Source organism: Hippoglossus stenolepis, chromosome 2 (assembly GCF_022539355.2).
Source record: "Hippoglossus stenolepis isolate QCI-W04-F060 chromosome 2, HSTE1.2, whole genome shotgun sequence".
NCBI classification, from domain to species: Eukaryota; Metazoa; Chordata; class Actinopteri; order Pleuronectiformes; family Pleuronectidae; genus Hippoglossus; species Hippoglossus stenolepis.
The window spans coordinates 4,866,326-4,880,295 of record NC_061484.1 but is presented as its reverse complement, the minus strand read 5'-3'; the positions used below and the strand labels follow the sequence as shown (position 1 = coordinate 4,880,295).

The window sequence follows — 13,970 nt, the reverse complement described above, 5'->3', positions numbered from 1 at the left end:
TTTAGGGGATTTCTTCACATTTTGACTCAAAGAGAAACTGATTAGATTTCAGTGGTCAAAGGTCAAAGGTTACAGTGACCTCATATTATTGTGAAGTCCACATGTCAGGAACCTGGAGGGACGGACACTGCACTGGTTGGTGGTGGCGTACAAACGCAGGGTGGGAATTCAGTTTGACAAGAAAGAAGAAGAAACTATATTTCCTGCTTCTTCAGTTTCAAGGAACCGTCAGTGATTCTCATCCAAAACACTGATTCAGTGATCGTCTCCTCACACTGTGCTAGCTGTTTGCTCATATATATATATATATATATATATATATATATATATATATATATATATATATATATATATATATATATATATATATATATACACAGTATATACAATAATCTCCCTTGCACCCCACATGGTCGTATGTCTGAACCCTCAAACTCCAGCACAGTGATCACATTGGATTTCACTCTCCACATCTGATCTAGTTGTTCTCATATGTACATGAGAACAATGAGAATGTATATGTACATAATAATAATAACTTTAATACACACACACACACACACACACACACACACACACACACACACACACACACACACACACACACACACACACACACACACACACACACACACACACACACCCACACACACACACCAACCTAACTCCGATCTCCATGTCTGTGGGTTTGTGGAGGAAGCTGGAGAACCCAGAGAAAACCCTGCAGACACCAGGAGAACCTCCTCCTCACAGAAAGGCTGCACTAACAGTGTTGACCACTGCAATACCATGCTGCCCCAAACAATGAGAACCATTTAACACTGAGTGTATTTGAAGAACGACTCATCTCCACTGATTGAACATGTTATTGATCATGTCTGGACTCACAGAGCCTTCCTGCAGTTCCTCACAGCTGGGATCAGTCTCCGTCGACCCAGGTCTGATGTGTTGAACTTCTTCAGGTCCAACTCATCCAGAACCTCCTCTGACATCTGCAGCATGTAGGCCAGAGCTGAGCAGTGGATCTCAGAGAGTTTCTCCTTTGATTTGTTCTCTGACGTCAGGAACTGTTGCATCTGCTGATGAACTGAGTGGTCGTTCATCTCAGTCAGACAGTGGAAGATGTTGATGCTTCTGTCAGGAGAAATGTCATCACTCTCCATCTCCTTCAGGTTGTTGATGACTCTCTGGATGATCTCTGGATTGTTCCCTGTCCGACCCAGCAGGCCTCCTAAGACTCTCTGGTTGGACTCCAGACTGAGGCCGTGAAGGAAGCGAACAAACAGGTCCAGATGACCATTTGTACTGGTGAGGGATTTCTCCATGGTTCTCTTCAGGAGGTCATCCAGGGAGGAGGTACTGTCTGTGTTCTTACATGTTCCCAAGAAGTTGTTGAGTTCTTCTGTGTTCCTCTCGGTGTAACAGTGGAACATGTAGACTGCAGCCAGAAACTCCTGAACGCTCAGATGAACAAAGCAGTAGACTGATTTCTGGAAGATCACACACTCTCTTCTGAAGATCTCAGTACAAACTCCTGAGTACACCGAGGCCTCTGTGACATTAAGACCACACCGCTCCAGGTCTTCTTGGTAGAACATGATGTTTCCTTCCTCCAGATGTTTAAGCGCCAGCCTCCCAGCTTCAGAAGAACGCCCTGTCAGCCTCTGTCAGCTGCTGTGGAGTCGTCTCATGTCCTCACCGTACTTGTTGTTCTTCCTCTTTGTCTGAACCAGCAGGAAGTGTGATACAGGACAGGCTGGTCAGGGTCTTGGGCAGCTCTCCTCTCTGGTCTGTGGTCAACATGTGCTCCAGAACTGTAGCACTGATCCAGCAGAAGACTGGGATTTGACACATGATGTGGAGGCTCCTGGACGTCTTGATGTGTGAGTGATTCTGCTGCACAGCTCTTCATCACTGAATTTCCTCCTGAAGTACTCCTCCTTCTGGGCGTCAGTGAAGCCTCGTACTTCTGTGACCCTGTCAACACATGCAGGAGGGATCTGATTGGCCGCCGCAGGTCTGGAGGTTATCCAGACGAGAGCCGAGGGAACAGATTCCCCGATGAGGTTTGTCAGCAACGTTGACTGATGACCTCTGTGTGACATCAGACACAAGCTCCCTGTTGGTGAAGTCCGAGGAAGTCTGCTTTCATCCAGGCCGTCAAAGATGAACAAAGGTTTACAGACAGCGAGTGTCTCTGCCGTGAGCTTCTGTAACGCTGGATGGAAAACACGGAGCAGCGTGAGAAGACTGTGCTGCTGGTCTTTCACCAGGTTCAGCTCCCTGAACGAAAGCACAGTCAGCAGACCCACATCTTGGTTTTCTAAACCCTCTGCCCAGTCCAGAGTGAACTTCTGCACCGAGAAGGTTTTTCCAATGCCAGCGACGCCGTTGGTCAGGACGACTCTGATGCTGCTCTGCTGGTCAGTTGAGGCTTTAAAGATGTCGTGCACTTGATGGGAGTGTCGTGGAGGCTCTTCATCTTGGAAGCCGTCTCAAGCTGCCTCACCTCATGTTGAGTATTAACCTCTTCACTCTGTCCCTCTGTGATGTAGAGCTCAGTGTAGATCCTGTTGAGGAGGGTTCTACTTCCTGTTTCATCAGTTCCTTCAGTCACATGTTCACATCTCCTCCTCACACTGAGCTTATGTTCATCTAAAACCTCCTGCAGACCACGATCTGCTGAAAGACAAGAAACAATGTCAGAGACAGAGAATCTGAGAATCTGCTGATTGTTTTCATCAGATACAGAAAAACCACAGAAAATAAAAGCTTTTTAACTTTGTGCTTTTATAACGATGTTAAATGTTGATGCTGTATGAAGGAACAAAATAAAACCACATGTGCTGTTGTCAGAAGTGAAGACATCAGCAGACACATGTACAGTGCTGCTCTGACCGGCTGTCTGAGCTCCAGCTCCTGTTCTGGATCTTTGTCCACACTGGGGACAGGAGGAGTCTCCTGAAGAGCCAGACTGGTCCCAGTATGAGGTGATGCACTGTCTGAAGAACCAGTGTCCAAACCAGGTGGGGACTGGATCCTTCAGGACGTCCTGACACGAAGCACAGCAGGACGACTGCTCCTCCTCAGAAACATGACTCCTCTTCCTCTCTCTGTGAAGACATTTCCTGATAACTCACATGTCACAGTCACAGGATGCCATTACTTCTGTCAAGGAGGTTTTGTTTTCACCCAGTATGTTTGTGTGTTGGTTGGTTCGTTAGTGGGATTATAAAAAACGACAGATTACCAGTAAACTTGGTGGAAGGATGTGTCCTATGAACCAGATCGGGGGGGTGATGGGGGTTCCTCTTTCACAGACATGTTCAGAGGACTGATGTTTACCAGTGTGTGGAATTTGGTGCAGATCCAAATCAAAATGAGTCTCTAGTGAATTTCAAAGTGGTTTCATAAGGAGCGTGTTGGTTCTTGGTGGAGGTCTGAGCTCTTTGAGTGCTTCTGAGAGATTAGTCACCAACTTCAATGAAGCTGTGTCCTAATGCAGGGGCCACACTAGAGGAAACTAAATCCTCTTCAGAGCAGGTCACAGTAGAAACAGTCTCTTACTCTGTGTGTGAGGGTCCAGGTCCATTACTGAAGAGTAGAGGAGGATCCATGGACTTGTCACTCTTCAGAGACACACAGCTGGACCCTGGAGACTCTGCTCTCAGTCTGTGGTCCTGACCTCTGCAAACACAAACATGTTTTTATTCACTGGTTCCTTCTCTGAGGATTCAGTTTGGAGGTTCACATGTTTGGAGCAGGTCTCTTACTTTGTGTGTGAGGGTCCAACTTGCTGTGAAATGTCCTCGTCCATGTTACACCGGGCCGGCTGCGGCTCAGTTGTGGTTCAGGCCACGCTGCTCTTCTAGATGTTCAAGGTCTGGTCTATTTCCTTCTCGTTCTGCGCTCAGTTTACAGCAGAACACAGTGAAATGATCTTTCTCACCAGTTTCAATGTTTACTTATAAACAAGGAAATACAGTGATCACATCAGAAACCTCAGGAAGGAAGTAGTTACATTAAAAGTTAAAAACTTCAGGTGAAGGACAATAGGCTTTCTCTCTCTCTCTCTCTCTCTCTCTTTCTCTCTCTTTTCTTCTTCTCTCTCTCTCTCTCTCTCTCTCTCTCTCTCTCTCTCTCTCTCTCCTGACAGGTGACCTCAGGAAGCCGCCATTATTTTTGGATACAAATTTCAGTCAATCACTCCATTTATTCAGCCAGTTTCAACCATTTCATTGAGAACATTATTAAATTAATAATATGAATATATCTTTTAGGGTACCAGCCAATAAGGGTATGGAGGTGTACTATTGTACAAGTACAATAATAAAGTTCCCTTTCATGTAATATTGGTTTATGTTGTTTGTAAATCCACCAATAAACCTGCATAGCCATAAACAAACGTTGAATAAAAAAGTATTTTTGCAGCTTGAGCATTTCCTGATCTACACTCAAACCAATCAACTACATTAAAGTGAATGAATACAAGCTTGTAAAAGTTCATGTGTCCTTCAACCCCCTGCCACTAAGAGAAGGAAACTCAACATCTAGTATCATGTTCACGTCATAAAGTTCAAATTCAATAAAATGAATTACTGACCTTTATAGAATATATATATATATATTTATATATATATGTGTGTGTGTGTACCTGGCTCTGCAGGTCGATGTTCCTCACACCTCAGCCAGTGAGTCCAGAGCTTTACTGGGATCCACAGTGAAGACTCTCGACTGGTTGGTGACCACTGCTGTAACGTATGATTGTGAAAACACGTTCTGTTATTAAACACTTGATGAACAGATGTGATGAAGATAAAAAGTGAAACTGTGAGTTAACTCTGTTAATTAGTCCTTTGAAGGCTCTTTGTTCCAGACCTGCTGTTCACATCTGTCTCTGGGGATCCAGTGAAAAACACAGTCACTGACTGTAAAATAATATGAATGAATAATATAAATGTTGCTGAACACTCACCAGCCTCAGACTTCACGTCTCCTCCGTCTGCTCCTTGTAGTTAGAACAAGTCTGAACACTTTCACTTTCACTGGCTGCTCCTCCTGGGTTCGATGAAGACGTGTTTCCTTGCGATTGGTCTGATCCGTCAATAGTTTGTTAAAATGTGTAAAACTCCCAAACTGCTCAACTCCATCAAATGAAGCCTGAGCTCAAACCCAGAAAATAGAGTTCTTTAATATACATCGTCGTGAATAATAATTATTAGTTACATGGCAGAACTGATAAGATGCACATACCAGGTATTTTCAAGCAAGGTCCATTTCATGTGTGTGTCTCCACTCAGGCCTTTAATCCACCCACTGTAATAAGTATGAGGTCTAGATCTCATCAGTGTAGATCAGCAATACATAAATACATGTAGAAAAACTACAAGTTTACATGAGGCAGTAAACTGGGCAGAGAGAGAGAGAGAGAGAGAGAGAGAGAGAGAGAGAGAGAGAGAGAGAGAGAGAGAGAGGGGAGAGAGAGAGAGAGAGCGAGACAGAGAGAGAGAGACAGAGAGAGAGAGAGAGACAGAGAGAGAGAGACAGACAGACACAGAGACAGAGAGAGAGAGAGAGAGAGAGAGAGAGAGAGAGAGAGAGAGAGAGAGAGAGAGAGAGAGACAGACAGAGAGAGACAGAGAGACAGAGAGAGACAGAGAGAGAGAGAGATTTTGATTTTTCAAGCCACTTTTATTTACTCAGTGAAGTTCCACAAAAAACAAATACTACAAAGTATCAAAAGTTCAAAAAAACATCAAATCAAACCATATTCAATCCAAAATACGACCAAAAACCAGCTGATCGTTTTCCACAGAACATAAAACTTGTTTGAGGCACCACATCTTCTCAAAATCTTCTACATTACTTGTCAAAATAAAGAAAGTGAAATCAGTTTTCAGTCTTGTCTTTAACATTCGTCTAAAGATGCACATCACATCTACATCGAGTGAGTCTCCGAGTTTGTTTCTCCTGCAGAGATAGATCGCCATCTTCGCTTGACCCAAAACAAAGTTCAAGAGTTGACATTTTATCATATTTTTTCTGTTGTACTTGTTCCCAGGACGAACATTTGATTTGAGAAAACTTCATCAAACTTCATCAAACAAGTGAGTCAGAAACAGAAACAGTGAGGAGAGACGACCACACTCCAGGAAACAATGAGACACTGTCTCCCTCTGTGGACAGAAGGGACAAGTAGCAGCAACGTCAGAATTAATAACCGAAACAAACGCGTTGACAGCAACAGCTCCATGTAGAAGCCTCCACTGTAAGTCCCCCCCCCTCTTTGTCAGTGGTGGTTTGTAGAGTGCTCTCCACTCAGGCCTCTGAGCCTCTGTCAGGTCCAGATGAGTCCTCCATGGAGAGTCACTCCGGTCTTCCAGTCTGTTCTGGTTCAGAAGTTTAACTAATAAGTAATACATAGTTTTACCCGTCATGGTGCTCAGTGTGTTACAAGAGGTATTTTTTAACTTTAACAAAAAACCTTCACATTTAAAGACAGGAACAATGTTTACATCAGGAAGAGGATCACTGGTGTCAGGCTGAATGAGTCCATCACAGTGAGCAGTGATCAACAGAAGTTCAGGGTGTGTCAGCTGCTGTTTCCAGCCTCTCAGCAGGAGGCTCACCACCCTGACTGACCTGATCCCCAAACGTGAGGCCAGACCTGCAGCGTGGTCCAGGTGCGGGCCACACACCTCCACCACATGGCCCAGTGTGAGGACTTTGGCCTGGCACAGTTTCTGAGGTAGGCCTGGTTCTGCATCACACCGGGGCCGAGTCCCGTGGACCACTGGCTCTTTGAGGAGCCAGAACAGAGAGTCACAGTTCTGAAGTCTCTCTTTATGGAACATTCCCCACACTTTGAGCAGTCCTTTGTAAAAACCTGGAAGGTTGTCCAACTTACATCCATGAGAAACAACGACTCATCCAGGCCCGGCCCACCACACCACTCTAGTATGGCACGGGCTACGGGTCTCCAGACCAGGTCCCCAGGTCCAGTCAGGAGTCTTTGGACGAACTGGAGCCTGAAAGCCGCCCCCCTGCTTGCCAAGTGGACAAGTCCATGTCCCCCCTCCTCCTTAGGCAGAAAGAGGACACTCTGTGGGACCCAGTGCAGACGGTCCCAGAAGAAGTCCACCATCACAGCCTGTATTCTGGCCAGCAGACGTGCTGGGGGGTCCACACATGCCAGTCGGTGCCATAGCATGGAGGACACCAGGTTGTTAATGATGAGGGTGCGGCCTTTAAAGACATGTGTGGGCGAAGCCACTTCCATTTTGTGAGGCGTCCTTCTACCTTCTCTAAAACATTGTCCCAATTTTTGCTCATGAAGGTTTCATCCCCAAGATAAATGCCCAGATATCTCAGACCTTCTTTATTCCAGGTCAACCCCCCCGGTAACACAAGTTCTCTGCTCAGCTCAGCTCCCACTGCTAAAGCTTCACTTTTGTCCCAGTTAATTTTTGCCGATGATATTTTGCTGAACTGATCAACAGTTTCAGCCAGTACATCGATGTCATTTTGTTCTTTAACAAGGACCATGACATCGTCAGCATAAGCAGAGACTTTTAAAGCTTGTGGACACCCTGGGAGATTCACACCTGACAGCTGTACCCTCAGTCTGTGCAGGAGCAGCTCTATGGCTAGAGAGTACAGCATGCCAGAGAGGGAGCAGCCCTGTCTGATTCCCCTCTGGACTTTAAAAGGAGAACTTAAACCACCATTAATCTTTAAAACACTCTCAATGTCACTGTACAATGTCCGGATCATGGCTATGAGACCTGAACCCAAACACCTGCAGCGTCTGCCACAAGTATCTGTGTTCAACCCGGTCAAAAGCCTTTTCTTGATCTATAGAAATAAGATCATTTTTTCTTTCTTTAAAACCGCTCCAGAAAAACTTAAAAACATCCTTAAAATGTGCATCGCATAAAAGAGACGTGTTAAAATGCCAGTATGCACTTCTGGACTTTAATTTAGAGATAAAAACGTTGCACACAACCAGCGTGTGATCTTTTCGAAAAGAGGAAGTGTTGCAGAGTACCTTCAGTGTTTCTCATGAAGACTCTCACCGAGTTGAGGAACAGTCTCAAATCTGGGAAAAGTCCTCCACTCTAACCAGTCTTGTGCCCTTAGTGTTGTGTAGAAAGGTCCGGATTCTGGTGAAGGAGTAAAGACTCTCTTCGTCCACCTGCAGGTTCTCCTGTGTGTTTATCAAACTGTCCTCTGACTGAGAGGAAAAACACGGTGGGTTTATCTTTGACACTTTGTTTGCTTGTTCACTGTTTGTTTTGTTTTCTGGGCTTTTTCTTTTGGTTGACAGTTTGAGAAAATCTTCCTCAATCAAAAAACCTTCCTCATCAATTTTAAACCTGAAGACCAAGTTTAATTCTTCCTCACTCTTTTTTAGCACCATGAACACGTGTCTCCTGAAAGACATGACATGTTTGAGATGTGGAGATTTGCAGTAGATGGGGATCATCTTTATCGGGGACATTAACTGTCCATGTCTCGCCAGCTCTTTCTCTAAGAGCTCATTCTTCAGAAACGGGGGCACATTAGAGATAAGGACCTTTTTGACAGGATTAGCCAGGGACAACACAGGTGTGAAGGAGCCCTGAATCACAACTCCACTCTCCAGGAGCTGGTTAGCTTTGTCTGTACTGTCTAGAAAAACCACCACAGCGCTGTTCATTCGTGAGGCAGACTTCACACTATCATATCCAACAACCTCACCTACAGCCAGACTGACCTCTTCGACCGAGCAGTCCACAGCCGGACACAGTTTGATGCCGTGTCGGCGTGTTAGTTTGTGGAGGCCGAAGCCTCCACCTGCAGCAGCCATGCTGCACAAACACACCGGCAGCTACCAACTAAACTGCTGCTACACACACTACGACTCACACAGAAACACACTTCTACTATAAGTAAAGAGGGAAGAGCAAAGAAAAGGTAGAAAAATCAAGCAAACTGACGTTTTCCACGACACTCACCACACAAACTACAGAAACCACACAAACTACAGAAACCACACAAACTACAGAAATCACACAAACTACAGAAACCACACAAACTACAGAAACCACACAAACTACAGAAACCACACAAACTACAGAAATCACACAAACTACAGTTTCCTGTGAGAAACAGACCAACAGAACTTTGTGTTTGATTCTCTTTATTCTCAGATTCAGGATTTCTGCTGTTTTTAGAGGTGGTAGTAACATAACACATGTTTACTGCTGTTAACTCTTTAAAATGTATTAGATATAAAAACTCTTAAGTGAAGTCAGTTTATGTGATTGAAGAGTTTATTTGTTTAACACAACTACCCAATATGATTAAACTGTACTGAGGTTACACAAACGATGAAACAATTTTTTTATAAATAAATATATAAAATTCTAAATATATAAATAAATGTATAAATAAATTTCTAAATATATAAATACATGTATAAATAAATTTCTAAATATATAAATAAATGTAAAAATAAAATTCGAAATACATAAATATATAAATAAAATTCGAAATATATAAATAACTGTATAATAAATAAATAAAATTCGAAATATATAATTAAATGTATCAATAAAAGTATAAATTCAAAATGCAACGTAGCAGGACAGTGCGCGCACAGGGCAGAGGAGATGAGACGTGGCCTCCTGCTCAGAGTTGTGATGAGGAGGGTAAAAACCATCATGGTGTATTTTAACAAATGTAATGAAGTAAAATGTAAAGTATTTCCCTCTGAAATGTACTTTAGTAGAAGTATAAATACAATCAAACCGCTGAAGTAAAGTCAAATACACTTTATTCACACATCTACGATCAGGTATTTCCCGGGAAAATTCTACTCCGCCAAAACAGTTTTCTGTTCAAATTCCGAACTGCTGTTTTTAGAGGTGGTAGTAACATAACACATGTTTACTGCTGTTAACTCTTTAAAATGTATTAGATATAACAACTCTTCAGTGTTTCCGGTGTAAAGGTCACCTTAGTGCACTTTATATGCACAGTCAATGTGTTAGGGAGGACAGACAATCTGCATATATTATAGTCTGTGCATATTTATCTGTCAGAAGCCTTAAATTATAAGGATAAGGGATCGGATCTCCATCTTTATTTGTTTATTGTATGTGTTATTGTGTATATGTTTGTTTCTTTATATCCGAATGTTATAAATGGGCGGAAGTGACGTCTCGACAGGGGGTTGTTTTGTTTGTGCCGGTGAGCAACCAGCGAAGTTCGGTGAAACGGCGGACCTGAGGACCTGCGAAGGATTATTTCCAAAGAAACTGGATTATTGCCTGGGCGAAACTTTCAGTGATACCGTGAGGACCGGACTCTTTCTCTGGGCGGTCCCAGTTGAGTGGTTGTGTTCACTTTCCCGACTTTGTTTGCGGGCACCCGTCCAGGTGCTACGTGTGTATAATTAGGTTCATTGAAAATACAGATTATTAATTGCAACGTTCTGGCTTAATTTCGTTATTATATATATTATTTCATGTGTGGCGGGGCCAGATGACAAGGTTATCGGTCCTATGAAGTATTATTCGTTTATTGTAAGATGGTCAGGCGGCGGCGGCCGTACACAGAGCGACAGATCCACCCGGGCTCCTTTTAGAATAGCGTATGTAATGTCCCCCTTACATTCTAAGCGAGGTGAACTGTTACAACGTAACTTCTGATATTTAAATTTAGAAGCCACAGTTTATGTGATTGAAGAGTTTATTTGTTTAACACAACTACCCAATATGATTAAACTGTACTGAGTTCATTTTCCATTGACGACTCGCCTGGTTTTTGCACATTAATGGACAAGACTCTGTTCACTTTACTGCTCATTGTCCCACTTGTCTCTGGTTGTTTATTAATCCATGTCCACACTGACACTGCGTCTGTACAGAGAGGCATCAGCTCTGTGTGTGAGGAAAGTGGTTCAAGGACTAAATGTTTCGAGCTGACCCACAATCGCTCGTCTGTCCCTGGGTCATTTCTGATCTCGTCTCCGCTCCACGGAGTCTCCCACGAGCGGCCTGACATCAGCCGCTGCAGACACGGAAACCACGGTGCGCTCCGGGCAGGGCCGGCTCCTGGCCAAGACGGCATAGGTGGTTCCCTGGGGCGCAAAATGCCGAGAGGGCGGCACAAGAGGCTCAAGGCTGATCATCCAGTATCCAGCTGTCACAGGCACGTTTCCACCTGAAACATGAGTCAAGACTCGTCTCAAAAAGCATCTTGACTTTTGCAGATGTAGCCAGATGCGCGCTCCCTCCCTGCCGCTGCGGGGCGCTCTACCTGTTCTAATGGCGCACCAGTCATTAGGCGACGTCAGGCGTCCCGTATTTAAGGAGGCGGCCGTGTTTGGCTCGCACTCCTTCCGTTTCCGCTCCTCTCCGGTGGGTCGTGGATAGCGCGGAAGAGCTACCTCTGTAGCCGCGGCGTGGTTGTGCAACAGCCAGCGCCTCCTCTAATTTCCCCCCCTCGTACGCAGCGTGACTGACTGCTGGCGTGGGATCGCTCCGCCGGGGGACCTTCGGGGTGCAGTTGCGGGTCTGCTTTGTAAGTAACGTTGTCTGCCGTTTCTTGCTTCTCTTACCCAAGCTGACTGTTTGTCATGCAACAGCTGGACTCATCTACGGCTGGGGGAGACTCCCACCCTCCGGGTTGCTGTGACGGTGCCTTGGCTTGCAGGGTGGTGCGTATGGCCCCATTATTAACCCAATTCAGTTATGTTGTCATATTAATTATTAAATTTGTTTATTTCGCCCTCCTAGAGGCCCTGCTCCTTCGTCGGCCGTCATTGGCCACCACGTCTCAGACGGACCTGCTGTTTTGGCTTTACCGGAAATTGCACTATCCTAAATCACACTTTTAATGAACTGTTGCAGCTGATAAGAGCACGGCTCCACAGTTGAAGACTGCCCGGGCTCAGGACCAATTCTGTGTGTTCTTAAAGTGTTGTCTCGTGCACTGTGGCTCTCCACGCTACACCTTCACGGCGCGTGGAGTGATCACCACAAAGGGACGCCTAGTTTTTTAGCAACCTTTAAATCCCGTTTATATTGGTTGGTATTTCGTTGTTTTGTTCTGTTTTGTTTTGTTGTTTCCACGCGGACATGTTTTAATTATTCTTTTATTGTTGGTCAGGTGCTGTGGGCCTGAGGCGGCGACCCAATACCTGGTGGCGGGGTTTTCTTCACCACCCGTTTTGTTGGTTTGCTGTGTCACGGGTGGCGAGTTTATTAATCCTTCCCCTTTTTCTTTGGTTGTCGTCGCCGTGGTAAGTCCCAGCCCTGTCCCTGTGTTGCTCCTGTCAAGCATTTTATTGCATGTTAATTGGTGTTCTGTTTGTTTTCATTTTGCTTGTTGATTTATGCATTTATTTGAGTTATATTAAAGTTCTTTTTTTATTAGTTAAACACGTCTCTTGCCCCGTGATTTAAACGAACCTGTGCTGTTGCACCTACAATATTTGAGTTATTTCCTGGAGGTGAAATTCCCCAGGTGGTGTTGTGTTTCCAGCCTCTGCAGATGTTGTTCAACAGAGGAGGAAAAGACAATAATATCATCCAGATAAAGTAGCAAGGACTGACCCTGCTCGTTACCAAACATCCTCTGCATCAGACGCTGGAAAGTGCTTGGGGCATTACACAAGCCAAAAGGCATGCGATTGAACTCAAAAAGGCCAAATGGTGTACAGAATGCAGTTTTGGGTCGGTCCTGTTCTGCCATAGGGACCTGGTTGTAACCACTGGCCAGATCGAGGGTGGAAAACCAGCAAGCCCCAGAGAGTGCATCCAAGCTCTCCTCGATGCGAGGCAGAGGAAATGCATCCTTGTCTTACTGTTAAGGAGGCGATAACTCCACGCCCAGGTTCCCATCCTTTTCCTTCACAATACTATGGGTGATGCATATGGACTACTGCTCTCCCTAATGACCTGGGACTCCAGCAGCTGATTAATGTGAACCTTCACTGCTTCGTACTCTGAGGGAGGTATACGCCGGTACCTCTGCCGGACAGGGTCATCATCGAGCAGAGGTATGTCATGGGAGAGGAGGTTGGTGCAGCCCAAGTCGCCTTCATGGGTTGAAAAGACGGATTGATACTTGCGTATTAGAGAGTTTACACTGGCTTGCTCATGCTCAGTCAATTCAGACAGATCTAGTGACTCTAACCTATCTGACACAGAGGGGGCAACTGTATGGGAGGAGACAGTTGCCAAGGTTGACCTCTCCTCAGTTACACCTGCAGGCAGGCTGACAACCTGGGCGGCATTCAAGACGCCCAGAGTAGTCCGTGGGTAAAGGAGAACCTCGGTGGTCCCAACATTGACCACTGGGACGTACGCTGTACCCCGGACAACCTGTATAAGGCATGGTGAAACTAGCAACCCAGCTGGTAAACCTGACTCAGGGGGCTCAAACAGAGCACTTTGTCTAGTGAACTGTTCTGGACAGGTACTAGCAACCAGTTTCATCACCCCTCCAGGTATGCGCACCGCTCGCTTGCCTCGGACTCTCACAATGCCAGTGTGGCCCCCTGGAGCCTGGGCGGCAGACTGATGGCACTGCTGCAAGGCCGCAATAACGGGACCAGGCGCCTGCGACACCGAAGGTGAATCAAAAAGAGAGGGCCCGAATGCGCCGAAGAGCTCTCGATAGCATTTGCGTATCACGTTCATCCCCAAGATGCCAGGGACAGAAGACACAAAACCAGGGGTTTTTTTGACAACAAGAATCCCACAACGGGGCATCACCTTGCCACATAGTTCCACATCAAGCTCCAAGTAGCCTATATATGGAATTGCTAGACCATTCGCTGCTCGCAGCTGTAGCCAGTGACAAGACCGAAGGCGATCGTGGCCCCAAGGTTCAAACTGCTCCAGAAAGAAGCTTTCAGTAACTGTGGACACCATGGAACCAGTGTCCATAAAGCAGTGACTCCTCCGATCAAGACATTA

General features: G+C 45.3%; 1 long non-coding RNA gene across 1 annotated transcript; it reads left to right on the top strand.

Annotated features, from left to right (window-relative positions):
* Positions 1 to 11,303: 11,303 nt before the first annotated feature.
* LOC118120430 lies at positions 11,304 to 12,422 on the top strand. The gene is made up of 3 exons (XR_004698213.2): positions 11,304 to 11,568; positions 11,633 to 11,704; positions 11,784 to 12,422. It is a non-coding gene; the product is annotated as an uncharacterized LOC118120430 (long non-coding RNA).
* The last annotated feature ends 1,548 nt before the right edge of the window (positions 12,423 to 13,970 follow it).